The sequence below is a fragment of the Gopherus evgoodei genome, chromosome 13, assembly GCF_007399415.2.
Source record: "Gopherus evgoodei ecotype Sinaloan lineage chromosome 13, rGopEvg1_v1.p, whole genome shotgun sequence".
NCBI classification, from domain to species: Eukaryota; Metazoa; Chordata; order Testudines; family Testudinidae; genus Gopherus; species Gopherus evgoodei.
Genome location: NC_044334.1, coordinates 27,740,022 through 27,761,883, shown reverse-complemented (window position 1 = coordinate 27,761,883; position 21,862 = coordinate 27,740,022). Strand labels below are relative to the sequence as shown.

The 21,862-nt window shown below is 46.4% G+C and overlaps 1 long non-coding RNA gene across 15 annotated transcripts in view; it reads right to left on the bottom strand.

Moving 5' to 3' along the window:
• The window catches only part of LOC115660763, a 134,332-nt gene that overhangs the window by 27,207 nt on the left and 85,263 nt on the right, over nt 1-21,862 (bottom strand). The gene's annotated exons all lie outside the window — the stretch shown is intronic.

The following is a 21,862-nucleotide window of genomic DNA, read 5'->3' as shown; positions in this document are numbered from 1 at the left end:
GGCACCACCAGACAAGCGTCATAAAAAGAGTCTCTAGTTTGTTCCATCTTCATCATGCCAGTGCAACCTGAGAATTGAATATTTATCTGAATGGTCAAAAGGTGAAGCATGAAGTAGAATCGGCCTATCTAGGTGTGACATTAAACCGCACACTGAGTTACCATGCCCACCTGAGGAAGACAGCAGCTAAAGTTAAGATGCGCAACAATCTTCTTAACAAACTGGCAGGTTCGTCATGGGGTGCTGAGGCTCCAACTCTGTGGACATCAGCTCTTGCCACCTCATATTCGGTGGCAGAGTACTGCGCACCAGTATGGAGCCAATCGTCACACACCAAATGGTGGATACGCAGTTACATGCTGCCACGTGTATCATCTCTGGCATTCTGCATGGACTCCACTCCCATGGCTCCCAGTCCTGAGCAAGATTGCTCCTCTTCATATCAGATGAGAGGTTGCCATTGGCAAGTTATTGGAGAAAGAAAGTGCCAACTCAAGCCTGCTGTTGCACAATGACCTTTTTAAACCATCAATTGCACGTTTGCTGTTACGTCGCCATTTATGGTCTCATCCGCCACGCCAGGATGTTAGGGCAGAAACACTCTGGTGAGAGGAATGGATATCTGTTATAATCCCCAACCAGTCCCTCATTGCCAACCCCACAATTTACTCCCCTAGTTTTGACCTGTCCCATCACCAGTGGTCCCTGTTGAACAGGTTCTGGACTAGGCAATGTTTCTGTGCAGCCAACCAGTATCCCTGGGGCCTTCGTGACAGCCCTTTGTGCAACTGTGGTGCAAAGGGCAGCTTTTGGTGCTTCAATTTAAGCCTGTTTCTGGGCCTCAGTTTGGGCCTGTATTTCTTTGTCTTTTAACTCCAGGGCTTGCTGCCTCTCTCTTTCCTTCTCCTCCTGAGCTTGCTGCCTTGCTTCTTGAGCAGCTTGTTGGGCTAAAATCTGGACTTCCATGGTTCTTTCGTGAGCAGCTTTTTCCTGGGCAAATTGTGCATCAATCTCCATTTGTCTCAATTCCATCTGTCTTTTATGTTCATTTTCCTTCTCAGCAATCTGCAACCTCTTCAGTTCTAGCTTCTTCTGAGCCTCATCCTCACTCATTTTGCTGATTTTCCTGCCTCTATTTCCCTTACCCGTAATAAGCAAACAGAAAATAACAAACCTGTAACCAGTTTGTCTGTTCTCCTACCAGCACACTTTAAACTCACTTAAAATCACTACCAGTGTCTCAAAGCAATCAGCTGTCCACACATCCTGCCAGCTACACCACTGTGATGGGTTCAGTCACAGGGACCCCCTTGGGACTGTTACCTGCTGTGCAGAAATTACCTCTGAGCTGATTGTCTTTGTCAACTTGGGACTCCAGAACCCTGACTTGTTAAGCCAGACATGCTAGCCTGCTGCAACACAGACTCAGGGCCACGGCCCCAAAACTGCAGGCTTTAACTGAAAACCACTCAGCAGGTTACCTCTTCAGCACCCTGATACTCAGTTCCCAACAGGATCCAAATCCCATATAAATCCATTTTGTCCATATAAAGCTTATACTGGATACACTCATAAACTGTCCGCCCTCTATAACAATGATAGAGAGATATGCACAGCTATTTGCTCCACCAGGTATTAATCACTTACTCTGGGTTCATTAATAAACAAAAGTGATTTTATTAAGTATAAAAAGTAGGATTTAAGTGGTTTCAAGTAATAACAAACAGAACTAAGTAAGTCACCAAGCAAAATAAAGCAAAAACACACAAGTCTTAGCCTAATACATTTAGGGCTTGTCTACACTACCAGCTGGATCGGTGGGCAGTATAGATGTGATAAATCGACCGCTGAGCACTCTCCTGTCGACTATGGTACTCCACCAGAATGAGGAGTGCAAGCGGAGTTGACGGGAGAGCATTTGACACTGCGGTAAATAGATCTAAGTACGTCAACTTCAGCAACGCTATTCACGTAGCTGAAGTTGCGTATCTTAGATCGACCCTGTGCGGTACTGTAGACAAGCCCTAAGAAATCTCACCCTCAGAGATGTTCTAATAAGCTTCTTTCCCAGACTAGACTCCCTCCTAGTCTGGGTCCAATCCTTTTCCTGGTACAGTGCTTGTTAGTTTCAGCAGCCATGTTAGGTGGTAAACAGAGGCTTTTTTATGACCGCCTCCTTTGTCCTGCTCCATCCCCTTTTATAGCTTTGGCACAAGGTGGGAATCTTTTGTTTCTGTGGATCCCCACCCCTCCTTCTAAATGGAAAAGTACCAGATTTAAGATGGATTCCAGTATCAGGTGACATAATCACATATCCTGTGAGGCCCCAGCCTACATTCTTCCTGGTCTGGCCCAAATGTACACAGGAAGGTTTGCAAGTAAACAGAGCCATTTACAGTTCATTACTTCTGAAGCAGCCTATAATGGCTTCCACTTAATATGTTTACATCAGTAATACAAGTTTATATCTTATACTCCTAACTCCAGACATAGAAATAACACATGCAAACAAATTGGATGACCACGCTCAGTAGATTATAAGCTTTGTAATGATACCTTACGAGAGACTGTTTGCATAAAGCATATTCCAGTTACATCATATTCACATTCATAAGCATATTTTCATAAAGCATACGGAGTGCAACATCACAGACGCACATCGTAGATGAACGTCTGCTGCCTGGGTTCAGCGGTGGCCTAGAAGAACTGCATCATGCCGCTGAAGATGTCATCGCTAGCTAGACTACTATGCACACGTTAAATAAATGGCTGACAATTCGGCTTCGCATAAGTAGATGGTACCAAAGGAGATCAAAACTTTCAGCGCTGCGGAAGAAGCAGTTATGTATTCATCAGAACGCTCACACCAAAATGTTTCCCACAGCATTGAGCTCTTCTAGCAGTTTTTATGGGACAGTGGATGGCAGTTTAGCTTTAATGTTCTCACTAAAGGGGCTTATAGTCCATATGTGTGTAGCGGTTTGTTCTGTTGTGACTTTGGGAAAATAAGCATTCCATTTGTTAAGCAGACCAGCCAGAAGTGTTGCTAGCTGAGCTTTAATTACATCAAAGTCAACATTTCACTTGTGAATGGAAGAATGGAAGAGCTCAAACATATCAGTCGTGCCCCCAGAGACACAAACTTTGTAGAGTTGTAATTTTCTTTTGAAAGCTTCACTTCTTTCACACTGGACAGTAAAATTAGTGCTGCCATCTTGCATAGCTTTATTCAGCTTATTCATTTCACTGAATATGTCTGCAAGGTAACCGAGCTTTGCCAGCCACATGTCACCTTTCAGCAATTTGACACGTTTAGGTTTCTTAATGGTTAAGAAAGTACATAATTCTTCCTTGAGATTAAATATACGGGTAAGCATTCTGCCTCGAGCTCTCCACCTCACCTCTGTATGCATGAGCAAGGAGTGGTGCTCTGCACCCACTTCCTCCCAAGGTCCACCAAAACACCTGGAGTTTGTTGCTCTGCATTTAATACAATTAACAAGTGTTACTGTTGTGTTCAGAACACTGTGAAAACCTGCTTCAAGATCTTTTGCAGCAAGAGCCTCTCAGTGTAAAAAGACAATGTGTCCAAGCAGCGTGAGGTGGAACGGCTTTTATTTTTTGCACAACACTAGAATGCTTTCTGGTAATTTCTGCAGCTCCATCCGTGCAGACCCTGATGCAATTAATTCAGCTGATTTCTGAAAATGTCATCTGACTTTATTGTCATCTTGAGCTCTTGGCAAAACAAAAAGGTTTTCTTTATTTCCTTATTCCACACGTACCAAACATGAGCAAGGACATTTTTGGGACATTTACGACATTTTTGAAATGTCTGTGGATTCATCTAGTTGTATAGCAAAATCATTGTCACCCAGCTGATCGATAGACTGTGAAACCGTGCCTTCTGACATAGAAGTGATCTGTCACTTGACATGGTCATTTGACATCAGTATTTTTGCCAGTACCTTGGCCTTCTCTTCTCCAAATATTTCCTTTGCAATTTCAATAGCACAGGGCATTATCAAAGTCTCAGCAATCGATGCAATTTTTTTGCTTTAGTAGTTTTCTGCACCACTATGCAGAATGACCTTACAAGCTTTTTATCTGCTGTAGTTGTGGATTTCAACACTGCATTAGTACCAAGCAGTTCCTTAGACTTTTCTTCAAAAAAATGAACATTGTTTGTCCTTACAGATTTCATGCTTTGTAATTAAATGTCTTGGTAATCTGGAGGATTTCACACATTCATTGGCCAGTACTGGTGTGCAAATTACACTCTGAGGTTCAGGTATATGGCCACTTCCAGAACAAATAACACCAAAATTCAAATAGCTGTCTTCATATTTCCTAAATGTGGCCAGGTTAATAGCAGCTTTATGTTTCTTACCCACACCACCTCCTCGGTGCCCTTCAGCCCTTCCGGCGGCTGAACTTGTGGAAGGAAGCTCCGTATCCTCGCTCTGTGGGTTTTGTTGTTTTGAAGCTGATGGTAAAATTAAAACTTTATCCGTATCTGATATTTATTGTTTGCGTTTACAAGGGTTTTCGCTGTGCTGTGTAGCTTGTTGTGCTCTTGCTGAAATAGCTCCTTTACACCTTACGTAAAAGGAGCACGTGCTCTGTAACCTTAGAAGGTGAATGTGTTCGTTTCTGCACATGCTTAGATATACTGAAGCCCATAGTTTTCGGCATATCAAGTAGGAAAATTAACACACTGTCTGGTAAGTAAAAAAAAAGCAATGTGTCCAAATAGCAAAAGGTGAAATGGCTCTAATTTTTTGTATGCTCCCTGGTTTATTTTGACAGACCCCCTGAAACCTGCTTCTAGTCCCCCATGGGGTTGCAAACCACTGACAGGAACTTGCAGCCTTAGACTGTGATCCACAAAAGCCAGCATGCTAGATGGCGAGCTATCAGAGCTAGCCAATTGGAGATGCTGCCCAGGGCTAAGCCCCATCCCTTCACAGACATAGGTGCCTAAGTCCAGGCTGCAGGCAGGCACCTAGTTCTGCTTGCAATCCACAGCCAGGAGCCCTCTTTGGATTTAAGCACTGAAGAAATTTTTTGCAAGAAGCCGGGGACATGGGGGAAGGACATTCCTTATAACTTTTAGCCTAGTGGTTAGGATACTCACCTGGTCAAAGCCCTTCTCCCCATCAGCTGGAGGCAGGACTTCAACCAGGGGTCTCCCACAAGCCCAGGTGAGTGCCCTGAGCACTGGGCTAAAAGTCATAAGGAAGATCCCCACCTTTGCCTTCCCTCCTGCCCCCATTTTGTTTGAACACACCTGAGAGCCCTGATTCAGTAAGCACCCTCTGAACACATCTACTGGACTGGACCCTGCACATGACTTAGGAGGCCAGATGCCTGTCTTCCCCTAGGTTGTGAATTGCTCTAGGGCTTAAGAAGGAAACAGGGATCTGGGCACCCACTGGTGAGCTTGAAGAAGGGTGTGTGATGGGTTGGATCTCAGAAACCCCTTGGGAACTGCCAACCGATGTGACAAGACTACTTCTGCCCTTGCTTTCCCTGCCAGCTTGGGACCCCAGCACCCTGTCCTGTTGAGCTAGACATGCCAGTCTGCTCCAACACAGACCCAGGGTCTGAAGCACATGCCCCAAAACTACAGACTTAACTGAAAGCAACTTAAGAAGTGTTCCTGACTTTAACACTCAGATGCCCAACTCCCAATGGGGTCCAAACCCCAAATAAATCCGTTTTACCATCTATAAAGTTTATACAAGGTAAACTCATAAATTGTTCACCCTCTGTAACACTGATAGAGAGATATGCACAGCTGTCCTCTCCCCCCCCCGCAGTTATTAATACATACTCTGGGTTAATTAATAGGTAAAAAGTGATTTTATCAAATACAAAAAGTAGGATTTAAGTGGTTCCAAGTAGTAACAGACAAAATAAAGTGAATTACCAAGTCAGATAAAATAAAACACGCAACTCTGAGTCTAATACAGTAAGAAAACTGAATACAGACAAAATCTCACCCTCTGTGGAGTTCCAGTAAGCTTCCTTTTACAGAATAGTGTCCTTCTAGTCTGGGTCCAACAATCACTCTCACTCCCTGTAGTTACTGTCCTTTGTTCCAGTTTCTTTCAGGTATCCTTGGGGGAGGAGAGGCTACCTCCTGAGCCAGCTGAAGACAAAATGAAGGGGTGTCCCAGGGTTTAAATAGACTTTTTCTCGTGAGTGGAGACCCCCTCCTCTCTCCTAAGCGAAGTCCAGCTCCAAGATGGAGTTTTGGAGTCACATAGGCAAGTCACATGTCCATGCATAACTCAGCTTTTACAGGCAGCAGCCATTGTTTACATGTTACCCTGAACATCCTCAGGTAGACTTCTTATCTGGAGTGGAGCTTTCCAAGATTTTTTGTCCTTTAAGTGTTTCTTGATTAGGCACTTAATTTGCACATTTCTTTCTCAAGAAGCTGACCAAATGCTTTACTGAGGCTACATAGAAATCAAGCAAGTACACAGCCAATATTCATAACTTTGAATACAGCAATGACACATGCATACTAATAGAATGAATAGATTCAGTAGATCATAACCTTTACAGAGATATGTTACATGGCATATGTAGCATAAAACATATTTCAGTTATGTCATATATATACATCCATAAGCATATTTCCATAAAGCCTTATGGGGTGCACCGTCACAGGGGGCTTGGTCACATACATTGGCTTTAAGTAGGTCTGTCATTCTTTTTGGATCCAAGAGTCTCTGAGGCCATTAGCTCCTTCCAGCATAACACCACAGCCCCAAGTCCTAAGAGAACACAGGACAAATAGTAACAGCTTAGATGTGGCAATGTATGACTGAAGGAAGAACCTGACCTGGGACAGAGGGAAAAGCCATCCTGTGATGGACTAGGCACAGAGGCCCCCTGCTGGAGGCCTTAGAGTCCTGCCACACTCATCCCAGGAAAAGAATAGTAGAAGAGTCCTCCAAGCTGCATAGAGAGGCTTTGTGGGATGCAGCCAATCAGGGGGAGCCTGCAAGCGCTATCCAATCAGAAGGTTGAAGGCTAATATAAAAGGAGCTGCAGTGCAGCTCAGAGTCAGTTCCTTCTTGGAGCATGAGGAGTGCACCTGTTGCTTGTAGAGGGCTGAAGGACTGCAGTATGCTGGACAGCTCAACTGGTGGAGTGAGAATGAGCTCCTGGCTGCCTGCTAGGCCTAAACACAGAAGAGCCCTGAGATAAGGGTCAAGCAATGGTGAAGGTTGGGGCTGGGGGAAGTGGCCCAGAGAACTGAAAGCATTTTTTAAAGGGACATGGTGGTGAGTGGCTTCTATTCTTAGGGTCCCCGGACTGGGACCTGGAGTAGGGGGTGGGTCTGGGTCCCCACATAAGCCACTGGGGAAGTGGCCTACAATTGGACAGCAATAAACCCCCAGAAGGGATCTGAACCGTTAGGACGCCTAGCTGGAGAGCTAGGGCCAGAAGAGACCAGAGTGAGCAAAGACTCTCCAGGGAGGAAGGCTTGGGGACATGGCCCCTTAACAAGCCCATGAGTGCTTAAAGACTTTGTTGACTAATAGCCTGGAAGGGTCAGTTTGAGGTGTTTCTCACGGACTGTGAGAGACTCGGCCAGAGGGCTGTCACTAGACACTGCCAGAAGGGGTCACCACAGACTGAAAGAGGTGCAGGCACACCTGAACAAGGATGTGTTCGTGAGAGGCAGGTGCCACCCTGTTACACATCCCCACTGGGGTTTGAAGCTTTGGGCCTGTCACTGTCTGCCCCTGGAGATCACAAACCTCTGTTGACACCACTTCCTGCCCTTCCCCCTCTACTCTGAGCTCCTTGCATCCCCCTGAGTTAAAGGCTGGTAGTCAGGTGGGTCCGTGTTATGCTGCTCCCCAGTCAGGGTCTGATAACAGGTCCTTGCAAAGGGAACAGGAAGCAGGCAAGTGGCTCACTCAGTGACACTGCCAAGGCTGCCCTAAAGCAGTTTCACAGATCCAACTCCTAGTCACAACAAGCCCTGCACAACACGGGCTTCCTCTTGGCACCAGGCTTGGGGCATTCAGCTGTGTGCAAAACACACAAGCATTGGCTCCTGGTTAGGGCCCTGGATCAGGAGTCGTGGGGTCAATCCCCAGTGCTCTGGGCCTCTGAGGGAGTTACTCTAGCACTTGGTGTCTCTTTCCCCCACTCCTGTATTGTGGGATAAACATACTGACCTGCCTCCCTGGGGGCAGGAGGCTCTGAGTCAGGACAGACAGATAAAATGTGTGTGTGCATCAAGCTATGGGAGGATGATCTAAGTTTCCACTCTGGAGAGATTTAGGGCCAAACAGTGGCCTCATGTGAGTATTCCAGCCTGACGCAGTTGCCGCTGTTTACACAGGGTCTCAAATAGCCCTTTTAATCTTCCAGGACCACTGGCAGAAATAATGACAGCCCTGTGAGAGGTGGCATCACAGATTCACAGGATCCGTGTTATGCTTCAGCTTTTGAACAGTTCTTGGGAGGAACCTCTTTAGTGTGCCAGATCCTCAAGGGTTCCGACTGCTCCTGAAGGCAAGGCCGATGGGAAAACCATGGGCTCGGGGAGGCTAGCTCCCACCCTGGCCTACCCCTTCCACCTGAGGCCCCACTCCTCCTTTCCCCACCAGAGGCCACTGCCCATCACAGCTGCCAGCCCCGCCCCCCCAACCCTGGGCGGGTAGCACACCTCTCCAGTGCCCCCAGCCCCAGAGCATCTCACATATCAATTCAAACTTTGAACAGTTCAAGGGTCTACTGCTTTTAATCCCCAGTATCCACTCCGTTCATCTGGCAATTCACCTCTATCACTTTGGGGCCAAGTAAGGGGCTGAGGTTTGCACTGCAGGCTTTCTCAAAGGCAGAGAGGTAGGCATCCATATTCCCCTGCACTTTCCTTAAACTGGGGCAACATTTGGCACCTTGGGTTCATGTGCAACTGGCTTCCTGTGGTCTCTCCCCACTTTCCTCTCTGTGTGTCCTCTTGCTCCTCTGATTCTCCATATCCAGTCCTTGCTACTGCTCCTTTTCCTAGTTCTTCTGCTAACCCACCTGGTGCTTCTACTGCCCTCCTCATGCTTTTGCTGTGTCCGCAAACGCTAACTCTTAGCCCTGCCACCTTTCGGTCCATTGTCCAACTCCTGCTGACCCATGCTGCCTTCACATGCTCCGCCCGCTGGAGATTCCTGGGGATAAGTGTCAATCATTCAGTTGCTCTTGTCTTTGAGGACCCTCCATTGATATGGGTTGGTTTCAGCCATTCCTTTACCAACCCATTCATTCCACCCCAAACTGGAATGTGACACAGCGCCTCATGCTTCCTGCTCTTCCCTAAGAGCAGCATTTTAGTCCTTTGGCCCCATTGCAAAGTACAGAGGGAAACTGAGGCATGCATAGGCATCATAAAAATTTTTACAGGAAACTCCCATTTCATCACAGATGGACAAGCAGACACTGGCCTGGTCACAGTGTTGAGTGGCCATGGAGATATTTAAGGACTAGAGGGTGCTGCTTCCATCTAGGCAAGTGACTGAGTGCTGTTTGTGAGTGGGAGGCTGTGGTCTGGCTCATGGAGACCGCAGGCTGGAAGGAGATAAATCAACAGAAAGGAGTTTGCAAGACGAAGCTGTTAGAAGCAGCAATGCATGTACCGGTCATAGTGGTGCTTTTCCTTTTATTGCCCGTTGTAACTGTCAAGACAGTTCAAACCTGCACAAGTTATTTGCGTCTGCACACAATAGGTATTAAAATGCCCATTACATCCTTCCTAGAGAAGCAATCTTCTGCACCCCGAGACAGTGGGGAGGCAATCGTGGCTCTATTGCACTTAGAAGAGGATATTAACCAGAAGTGAAATGCTGTATGACCAAAATTTCATTCAGCTAAAATTGACTAATAGCTTCAAACTTTTTTTTTAATGCCTATTATTGCACATTGTGTAGTTATGTGGGGGGACATTGCTGCTTCTATAGCGTTCGTTGTTGAGTTGTATTTATCCTGCAGATAGCGACGACACGGCTCATAAACTGCAGATACAAACAACACACCAACCGTCCCCATAAACAATCAATCACAATGTGTTGCATTGGGCGAAGTTCTTGCAGGAACTAGCAGAATGAAGCACATGCCTTCGGAGCAAGGAATTCCTCCTAGGTAATATAGTATATGGAGAGAATAAATATCCCTATGCCCTGCTAGGTCTTACTCCTGACGGGGTTGTAGCAACACCTCAAGGAAATTTGCATAGAACACTGCCTTGGGCAGTCGTGGAAACTTCTTCACTGGAGGTTTTCAAAAGGAGGCTGTCTTGGCTGATTTAGACCCAACAAATCCTGTGTCTTGGCTGGGGGTTAGACTAGATGACCCTTGAGATTCTAAGAGCTTTCCTGCTTATGGCAGCTATTTACATCACGTCCCTGCAAAGGAGGGCACAGCAGTTACAACTGCCAGGTGTGTCAGGGTGAGGCAGGAAGCAGCTGTCTTGACACTCTGAGGTATTTTGGGACACAGAACAGGGAGTTCAGAGTGCAGCGGCGTGAGCAAAGCAGGGGTCACCCAGAGCTGGTATTGAGTACAGTCTGATATTTATTGTGTAGAAAATACTGGGCTTGGCCATGGCCTGCTGTGTGTGTGGTAGGGGAAGGGATACAGGAAGTCTCATCCCCATCTCATAAACTGGAAGAGCAGAAGGGACCATTGGCCTCATCTAGTCAGACCTGTATAACAGAGGCCAGAGAACTTCTTGCCCCGCCCCCCCCCCAATTTCTAGAGCACAGAACAGCCCAAGGTCCCTGGTGCCAGACTTCGGCTGCTAGCATCCCGGAAGGAGTGGGGGCTGGGGCAGGCTCTATGCTGGGGCAGGCAGGCTGCCCCTATTACGGAGTGGCACAGTGGCCCTGCTCTGTGGAGCAGCCCCAGCTGAGCTGATGCAGCTGCCCTCTGCCCCCAGTTTGGGGCTGGTCTTTACTGCACAGTGGAGCCCACCCTGTATAGTCGTAAACCAGTGCAAAATCAACAGCATGTCAGATAAGGAGCAGCGCATCCCTTCCAGTCCGGAGGGGCTCCCTTTACTCTGCTGCATTAGACAGAAGACAAAAGGAGAGGGACAGAAAATAGAAGAAAAAGGACACACTGGCGGGCTGGGGGTGCATGGGACGGGGGAGAGACAAAGTCGTCTATGTTTCTGTCCCAGGTGGTCGTTGGGATTTAATTGAAGCCAGTGACGGTGGTGAGGTCGTCTGGGTCCCTCTTTCTGGCCACTCTGGTCAGAATATCTCTCAGGGTCAGGATGAAGAAGATCCAGGGACCCAGGAGATTGTAGGGGTGGCAGCCCTGGTGGTGAAGCTCGCACCAGTAGCCAATTTTTCTCCTGAGAGTTTCTTTCTTTAGGGACTCCTGAAAAGGGAGTGACTGGTGGAGTAGCCCATCTCCATTATTTTGTGCACCAATTAGGCTTGATATCTGACACGCCAATTTTGGTGCAATTAATTTCTGGTCCCCCATTTTCTTGTCACATCGTCTGTTTTTGTTTGGATTAATTCAGTCTCTCTCACTTTTGCACCTTTTCCCTTCAACACTTGTTATAGGCTGTTGAGTCACTTTATAAACTTCTACTTCCTTTTCCACCATTAGGCTCACAACTGTGGTACATTTGTAGGCCTAATTACTACAACAGGTGTCCATAACAGTCACAAAAGGAATAGACCAAAGGATGATGCTTTGATGCAGACCCACCATCAGAGTGAATAACTCACTGTTCCCACAGCTACTTCTCACTATCTTTCTGCATGTCCATGATAGTCTCTGGTAGATTGTGTGATTGCAGGCACCACCGTATCAGTTCTCTAGGAACTCTGCTCTAGATCCCCAAACACAACGTGCAATTCCTTGCCATTCCCCTGAAATATTCAGCCTGCAAACGCTGCATCCATGGTTGACCTTCCCAGCATAAACTCAAATTGAATGTCACTTACTCAATGCTCCAATTCCTCACAAAGTTTTTTCTTGATGGTTCTTTCCAGGAATTTCGTCATGTGACTCATTAACTTGGTCCCAGTCCTTCCTATGTGTGTCTCGTTCTGTGATTCTTCCCTTTTATAACCTTCCAGTCCCTCTGTCAGCTGACTCCTGGATCAGTCTTCTCAGGTGATCTCAATCTTCTATGGGTGACTTCATTGCCAGGTGACCTCTGCCCTCACAAAACAGCTTTCCTGGCTGGGAGCCAGGCTATTGTTGAAAGTGTTTGGATTTGAACAGAGGATATCCCTGAATTAACAGCCCTTTATTGTCAGGGCTTTACCACCGGCCTTGGGAATGTCAGTTGAACATGGAGGTAACAGGACAAAAGAGCAGGAGAAGAGCACCGTATCCCAAATGGAGTCTGTAGTCTGATAAACATATGTATAGACTCATAGACTCCAGGACTGGAAGGGACCTCGAGAGGTCATCGAGTCCAGTCCCCTGCCCTTATGGCAGGACCAAATATTGTCTAGACCATCCCTAATAGACAATTATCTAACCTACTCTTAAATATCTCCAGAGATGGAGATTCCACAACTTCCCTAGGCAATCTATTCCAGTGTTTAACTATCCTGACAGTTAGGAACTTTTTCCTAATGTCCAACCTAAATCTCCCTTGCTGCAGTTTAAGCATTGCTTCTTGTTCTATCATTGGAGGCTAAGGTGAACAAGTTTTCTCCCTCCTCCTGATGACACCCTTTTAGATACCAAAAAACTGCTATCATGTCCCCTCTCAGTCTTCTCTTTTCCAAACTAAACAAACCCAATTCCTTCAGCCTTCCTTCACAGGTCATGTTCTCAAGACCTTTAATCATTCTTGTTGCTCTTCTCTGGACCCTCTCCAATTTCTCCACATCTTTCTTGAAATGTGGTGCCCAGAACTGGACACAATACTCCAGCTGAGGCCTGACCAGCGCAGAGTAAAGCGGAAGAATGACTTCTCGTGTCTTGTTTACAACACACCTGTTAATGCATCCCAGAATCACATTTGGTTTTTTTGCAACAGTATCACACTGTTGACTCATATTAAGCTTGTGGTCTACTATGACCCCTAGATCTTTTTCTGCCATACTCCTTCCTAGACAGTCTCTTCCCATTATGTATGTGTGAAACTGATTGTTCCTTCCTAAGTGGAGCACTTTGCATTTATCTTTATTGAACTTCATCCTGTTTACCTCAGACCACTTCTCCAATTTGTCCAGATCATTTTGAATTTTGACCCTGTCCTCCAAAGCAGTTGCAATCCCTCCCAGTTTGGTATCGTCCGCAAACTTAATAAGCGTACTTTCTATGCCAACATCTAAATCGTTGATGAAAATATTGAACAGAGCTGGTCCCAAACCAGACCCCTGCGGAACCCCACTTGTTATACCTTTCCAGCAGGATTGGGAGCCATTAACAACTACTCTCTGAGTACGGTTATCCAGCCAGTTATGCACCCACCTTATAGTAGCCCCATCTAAATTGTACTTTCCTAGTTTATCTATAAGAATATCATGTGAGACTGTATCAAATGCCTTACTAAAGTGTAGGTATATCACACCCACCGCTTCTCCCTTATCCACAAGGCTCGTTATCCTATCGAAGAACGCTATCAGATTAGTTTGACACGATTTGTTCTTTACAAATCCATGCTGGCTATTCCCTATCACCTTACCACCTTCCAAGTGTTTGCAGATGATTTCTTTAATTACCTGCTCCATTATCTTCCCTGGCACAGAAGTTAAACTAACTGGTCTGTAGTTTCCTGGGTTGTTTTTATTTCCCTTTTTATAGATGGGCACTATATTTGCCCCTTTCCAGTCTTCTGGAATCTCCCCCATCTCCCATGATTTCCCAAAGATAATAGCTAGAGGCCCAGATACCTCTTCTATTAACTCCTTGAGTATTCTAGGATGCATTTCATCAGGCCCTGGTGACTTGCAGGCATCTAACTTTTCTAAGTGCTTTTTTACTTGCTCTTTTTTTATTTTATCTTCTAAACCTACCCTCTTCCCATAAGCATTCACTATATTAGACATTCCTTCAGACTTCTCAGTGAAGACTGAAACAAAGAAGTCATTAAGCATCTCTGCCATTTCCAAGTCTCCCGTTACTGTTTCTCCCTCCTCACTGAGCAGTGGGCCTACCCTGTCCTTGGTCTTCCTCTTGCTTCTAATGTATTGATAAAAAGTCTTCTTGTTTCCCTTTATTCCCATAGCTAGTTTGAGCTAATTTTGTGCCTTTCCCTTTCTAATCTTGCCTCTGCATTCCTGTGTTATTTGCCTATATTCATCCTTTGTAATCTGACCTAGTTTCCATTTTTTATATGACGCCTTTTTATTTTGTAGGTCACGCAAGATCTCGTGGTTAAGCCAAGGTGGTCTTTTGCCACATTTTCTATCTTTCCTAACCATCAGAATAACTTGCTTTTGGGCCCTTAGTACCGTCCCTTTGAAAAACTGCCAACTCTCCTCAGTTGTTTTTCCCCTCAGTCTTGATTCCCATGGGACTTTACCTATCAGCTCTCTGAGCTTACCAAAATCTGCCTTCCTGAAATCCATTGTCTCTATTCTGCTGTACTCCCTTCTACCCTTCCTTAGAATTGCAAACTCTATGATTTCATGATCACTTTCACCCAAGCTTCCTTCTACTTTCAAATTCTCAACTAGTTCCTCCCTATTTGTTAAAATCAAGTCTAGAACAGCTTCCCCCCAGTAGCTTTTTCAACTTTCTGAAATAAAAAGTTGTCTGCAATGCAGTCCAGGAACTTATTGGATAGTCTGTGCCCCGCGGTGTTATTTTCCCAACATATATCTGGATAGTTGAAGTCCCCCATCACCACCAAATCTTGGGCTTTGGATGATTTTGTTAGTTGTTTGAAAAAAGCCTCATCCACCTCTTCCGCCTGATTAGGTGGCCTGTAGTAGACTCCCAGCACGGCATCACCCGTGTTTTTTACCCGTTTTAGCCTAACCCAGAGACTCTCAACACTTCCGTCTCCTATGTTCATCTCCACCTCAGTCCAAGTGTGTACATTTTTAATATATAAGGCAACACCTCCTCCCTTTTTCCCCTGTCTATCCTTCCTGAGCAAACTATACTCATCCACACCAACATTCCAGTCGTGTGTATTATCCCACCAAGTTTCAGTAATGCCAACAATGTCATAGTTGTATTTATTTATTAGCACTTCCAGTTCTTCCTGCTTATTACTCATACTTCTTGCATTTGTATATAGGCATCTAAGATACTGGTTTGATCTTGCCTCCCAGCTTTGCCCTGACCCTCCTTCCTCCCTGCCATTATAGCCCGTGCTCCCTCCTGTTTCCAACCCATCTCCCAGGTCTTGTTCCCCACTTACCTGTGGGGTTTGCTCACCTGTCCCCATCGAACTCCCAATGTCAGATTGTACATACCAATTCCCCAGATCATTGCAACTGGGGTGACCAATCTCACAGCTTGAATTCTGAATTTTGACTGTTGTATGCTCACCTTGATTCACCTGGGGGTGAACCACAGGCTGGAAACCAAGTTCATGGAAATTAGGATCTTTCCATGGACAAGGCATGACCACAAAGTAGGCTCAGTCTGATTACTGAGCTACCCAGTTCTTTCCCTGTGCTGTAACTTGTTCCTAAACAAGGGTCTCATTGGAGTGAAGTCCAGAGGTCTTTTACATCAAACAAAATAGCTCCACAGATTTCTGCTTCTGGGGCCCCGCCAGCCGGGCAGTTACATGGGACAAACGGTGGTACCTTATTTCAGCTGCAATCCAGAAACCAACCCTCAACTCCCACCAGCCTCTCTCCCTAACTGTCTGCTCAGCACACATAAGCCAAGACTTTGGGAGTGCGATCGCGCTAGCTAACCTAATTCAAAGTCCCATACGCTAGCCCAATGCAGCCGAATCTGAGAACTCAGACTCACCACCCAGGCTAAGAAATAATGGAGTGTGGGGCTCCTGCCTTGTACTGCAATTAACCTCCGCACTAAACTCTTCTCTCTGCTTGATAGGACAAAGATGTGCATGGCTGACTGACTTCCTAGTGAACAAGTAGGAACGAATAGGAATGCTAACACAAGTAGAAACAGCCACCCAGTTACTGAACTGTTGCTTCCTTGCTACCTGCAACTCAACAGAACTTTCTCTAGAATAAGTGGCCCCTTCTTCACAGGCAAAGCCTAGCAGCAAAGGCACCAGTGTCTGAGATTTCTCCTTTCTGAATATCCTGGTGTGAATGCATAGCAGGCAGGCTCTGCAGTTAATCTTTACCCAGCTGACTGTTGCCACTTCCCCCCTACTTTCCATATTGCCCCCGATAAAGTACATTTCTGCCATGTGTTGGGAGAGGGGGAGAACACAGTGCAATTATGCATTTTTATAGTTTACCTTTCACGGCTTATCACAATTCTGCATGGGAAAAAAAAAGAAATACATACATTTTAAAGTCATTTAATTCACACCCAGTTACAGTCATGCAGCAAAAGCAACAGCAAACAGGCGCATGCTTAAGGGGTGATTTAAACCAGGGATGTGAGCCACACATGGGAGCCGCTGGGGGTAAAGCATCCAGCCAGAGAGTAGATGCCAGGACACACCAAGTGCTGAGACAGACAAAGGCTATGGAAATCGCCAAGAAGCAAAGTAGGTGCCTAGGAAAGAAGACAATGAGGAGGGGGAAAGTGTCTGTGAATATGAGCTGCCTGCGGTGGATTGAAGCACAGAGAGTAGCTGGCTGTCCTGCTGCAGGCTCTGGTGCTCCAGGTGGTCTGAGGTGATGCAGCTACACCAAGGGAGGGCCTGGCATTCCCACTTGTCAATTATTTGAACAGAGATTTCTGCTGGGATGCTGTGGCCCTTGGCTCTCTCTGAAACATAGCGGGAGTCTCTCTGGTCAGCTCCATCCCTGCCTAGTGAAGCCCAGACCAAATGCAGAGCCGTGGGCAGACAGGCAGCCTCGACTAGCACCTGGGCAAAGCAGCTCTCCTAGGTCACTCTGAGCTAATAGACCAGAGCTATTGTCCAGGTTCCGGAAGGAGAAAGGCTTTGGGCCCAGCCGAGACTCCAAGAGACCTTCTGGGAGGGAGTAAGGTCAAGTCTTCACCAGCAACCCAGGAAGCAGAATTCCCACAAGCCCTTCTTGGAGGGGGAAGAAGTGGGGGCATCAAACCCCGGGGGAGGAGAGGAGTGAGCGTATCTGCCTCAAGAGTGGGTGTGCTAGCAACAGGTGACGTCACCAGCCAGGGTGCTCCCCCTCTCCAATAACTGCGTGATTCCAGGGATGCCCATGCAGCTACAGCTCACCGCAGAGCCCAGCGTTGGAAGGGAGAGCCAATCCAAACACTCTTCTTATAGCCCACACCAGCCCAGGGGAAGCAGCTGCCATAAGCAGGGATTCCTCCATCCCCACCATGTTAGCAACAGGAACCCAGACCCCCCAAAGCCAGGTGCTCATTGGACATACTATAAAAAACCTCTGAACTTCTCTTTCCTGTTCCTGGAATAATACGGTTTCTGCCTCCTGTTTCTCAGAGATCCCAGCAGCCTGGCATTGCCCCAGCATTTGCTGGCAGGAAGGGGCATGCAGAGAGCGGCTGCCCACACAGAATTATTCTCTTCTCCTTCACTTTGACCCTGGATCTGTTTTGATAAAACCTGGCTGCTCAGTTTCCTCAGCCCACCAGAGATTGTCAAAGTGACAGGAGTGATTTCAGGCAATGGATGTGAGCAGGGAAGTTCACACATTTTATGATTTAGCCTCATTATTCCTGGGCTTTTTCTCCAGCCTGAACTCTCTCCCAACAGAGTCTCCGACGTGCATCTGGTTCTTTTAAACAGAAGAAAAAGTTCTGTGGCTTCAGCTAAAGAGAGCAGCTCGGAGTCCACACCTGAGCCCTAAATGGGCTACTCGCTGCAGAGAGGGTAAGCCCTGGACAAGCTGCAGGAGGTAGTGGTGGGGAAGCTGGGAGCCATCTAGGAGAAATGGCTAGAGACCATGCAAAGGCTCTGAAATATTATGCTCATTATTGACATCACAGAGCCATCTGCACTTGCAACCATCATCCTCACCCCTGAGTAATAACCCCTAGACTGCTCAGCATGTGTCGTCCATGGAGCCCAATGCTGGTACAGGGTCACTATCCCCTCCTCACAGACTGGAAGAGAGGGCCAGAGAGGGGAAGGGATTTGTCTGCCATCTCCTTGAGTCAGGGCAGAGCCAGCACTAGAACCCAGATGTCCTGCTCCTCACCCACCCGCACACCAAAATGTTCCCTCTCCCACAGCTGCCCACTCTTTCAAGACCAGCATCCCTTCCCCAACACTTTTTCCATGGCAGCACCCCCTGCCCTCTCCCCACACTGCACTCTCAATGCACACTCTCCAGCTGCAGTAGGAGCATCAAACTAGCCCAGTAATCAGTTCTGGCTACATCATTCTGCATCATCTTACACTGCTGCCCAGCTATCAGAGCAGCCAGCCATACTCCATTGCTGCACACTTGTGCAACCTGCATCCCAATTTCCAGCCGATTCAGTGAAACCTGAATTGTGCTGCACTGCATCACTGAACTTTGCAGCAAGCTACCTTCTGTCATGATGCTGATTCCTTCACTCACTGGAACATGCTGCACGGCATTACTGCAAAGTGAAGTACTTTGCACCACAATTCACTGCTCCCCTCAGCTAGTGCAGTGTGCTACACTGCATCTCGACTGCTCCCCTCAGCTAGTGCAGTGTGCTGCAGTGTGCCAATTCACCGGGCATGCTAACAAACCACTTCTCTCCGCATGACAGAGCATGCCACCCTCTTCTGGGGGATTCCTCTTTACAATCTGCAAGACATGCCATGTTTCTCTTGGCTCTTCCTTTGCTCCGTTACTCAGTCCACTCCTCTCCACATGACTCTCCAGCCCTCGGTGTCTTTTGGTTGCATCTTTATGCTGCTTCTTCCTTGCCCTGACTTCCTTTCTCTCTCATATTTTCTGCCTTCAAATAGGGTGTGAAGATCTACAAAGGCAACTTGTCCGTATCTCTGTCACCAGACACCCCTTCAACCTTTAAACCATGCAACTGCTCAGCACCCCACTGGGAACAGTTTGCCATGATGAATATTGACCAGCACTTTTTCTGCCTTTGGCCAGTGTCTGCATAAGAACGGCCCTACTGGGTCAGACCAATGGTCCATCTAGCCCAGTGTCCTGTCTTCCGACAGAGGCTAATATCTGAGTTGTCAGAGGGAATAAGGAGAGCAATTATTGAGTGATACATCCCCCTGTCGCCCAGTCCCAGCTTCTGGCAGTTGGAGATTTAGGGACACCCAGAACATGGGGTTGCATCCCGGACCATTGACTAATAGTCATTGATGGACTTGTAAGAGCAGCAGAGTCCTGTGGCACCTTATAGACTAACAGACGTATTGAAGCATGAGCTTTCGTGGGTGAATACCCACTTCGTCGGATGCATGTAGTGGAAATTTCCAGGGGCAGGTATATATACACAAGTAAGAATCAGGCTCGAGATAACAAGGTTAGTTCAATCAGGAAGGATGGACTTATCTTCGGTGAACTGATCTAAATCTTTTTTGAACCCAGTTATACTTTTGGCCTTCATAACATCCCCTGGCAACAAGTTCCATGGATTGATTGAACACTGTGTGGAGAAGAACTTCATTTTGTTTTATTTAAACCTGCTGTCTATTTCTTTGGGTGTCCCCTGACTTTTGTGTTATGTGAAGGGGTAAATACCTCTGCTTTATTCACTTTCTCCAAACCACTGATGATTTTATAGACCTCTATCATATCCCCCGAGTCATCTCTTTTTCAGGTGGAATAGTCCCACTCTATTCAATCTCTCCTCTTTTGGAAACTGTTCCATATTCTTCATTTGTGTTGCCCTTCTCTGTACTGTTTCCAGTTCTAATATATCTTTTTTGAGATGAGGTGACCAGAACTGCACGCAGTATTCAAGGTGTGAGTGTACCATTTATATATAGCATTATGATATTTTCTGTCTTAGTATCTACCCTCTTCCTAACGGTTCCTAACATTCTGTTCACTTTTTTGACTGTTCCTGCACATTGAGCAGATGTTTTCAGAGAGCTATCCGCAATGACTCCATGATCTGTTTCTTGAGTGGTACCAGCTAATTTAGACCCCATCATTTTGTATGTATAGTTGGGATTATGTTTTCCCATGTACATTACTTTGCATTTATCAACCCTGAATTTCATCTGCCATTTTGTTTCCCAGTCATCCAGTTTTGTGAGTTCCCTTTGTAACTCTTTGCAGTCTGCTTTGGACTTAACTATCTTTAGTAATGTTATATTGTCTGCAAACTTTGCCACCTCACTGTTTACGCCTTTCTTCAGATCATTTATGAAGAGGTTGAATAGCACTGGTCCAAGTACAGATTGATGGAGAATGCTGCTATTTACCTCTCAGTATTCTGAAAACTGAGAATTTATTCCTACCCCGTTTCCTGTTTTTTTAACCAGTTACTGATCCATGAGAGGACCTTCCATCTTATCCCATCATTGTTTGTTTACTTTGCTTAAGAGCCTTAGTCTTTCTGAAAGTCCAAGTACATTTTATTCACTGGATCAGCCTGGTCTTGTTGACCTCCTCAAAGAATTCTAACAGAGTGGTGAGGCATGATTTCCCTTTATAAAACTTGTGTTGATTTCTTCCTCAACAAATCATATTCATCTGTGTGTCTGATCTGTGACGGCACTTTGCTTCTCCCACCGGGACTCTCTGTTGCCCAACACCCCTCTGTCTTGCTCTGGGGACACTTCCCAGTTTCCAAGAGCCCTTTTTAGATCTTGCCTGCAGGTCAGTCTCCCCAAAGGCCCCATTTCACCAGGTCCTGGCTGGCTTGGCTCTGGCTGAAATAGTTAGACTGAGTCAAGGTCAGTCTGTCTTAAAGCAGCAGAATTTACATTTTCCAGATAGCTGCTTCTTACCAATCAACCTGCATCACATCTGAACTGCTGATGAGTTAAAGTCCATCTGTTACCCCTTCCCTCAGGCTCATCTCCAGGTAGAAGCAAATACTTAGCCCTGCCTCCCAAATCTACAGGGACATGCACAGTGTCATGGTGCTTCAAGAATAGAGAAGCCCTAGGCCAAAGGGAGAGAGGTGACCCACCAAACCATCTTGCTGAAAAGTCTAGCATCTGCAGGAAGGAGCATTCCACTTCTCTTTAAAGAAGTAACTCCACATAAACCAGACAAAGATATAAAGATCTAAATACAGACGAGGCGAGTGATTCACCACTCTGGTGTATGCAGAACAGCAATTGTTAGCAGACAGCAATGAGCGAGGATACAGCATAAACTCAGGCACCAGCAGCATGAACATGGGGGTGATTTACCAGGGGCTCCTATGCAGGGTGGAATGTCTCTGCAAGAGGCAGAGGAGATACGGGAACGGTCTTCTTCAGCACAGCGCCAGGGCAGCTGTCCTCAGCTCTTAGTGGCCATGTGTTTGGTTGGTTAGCGGAGGGGAAAAGGAACATTTTCAAAAGTGGCCTCTAAGGGAGCCTCTGTTTTTGGTTCCCAAGCGAGGACACCTCAGACTTTATATCAGAGCTACCAAGTACTTGCATCTCCCACTGACCTCACTAGCAGGACTATTAGTAATGAATTCCAAGGCACCTGTTTCTTTAGCAAAGTGTGGTGCTGAATGCAGATTAAGGTGAACAAGTGGAAATTCATTAAGCCCTGTGCAATGCTCTGTTCAGATGGCTGCATTGCTTCCAGCCCCACTCCTCACATTCTCTTTCCCTGGTGTCCCCTCAATAATCCTCCATTGGTCATGATCAGGAATCCTAGTTTTCCAAGATAAAAAA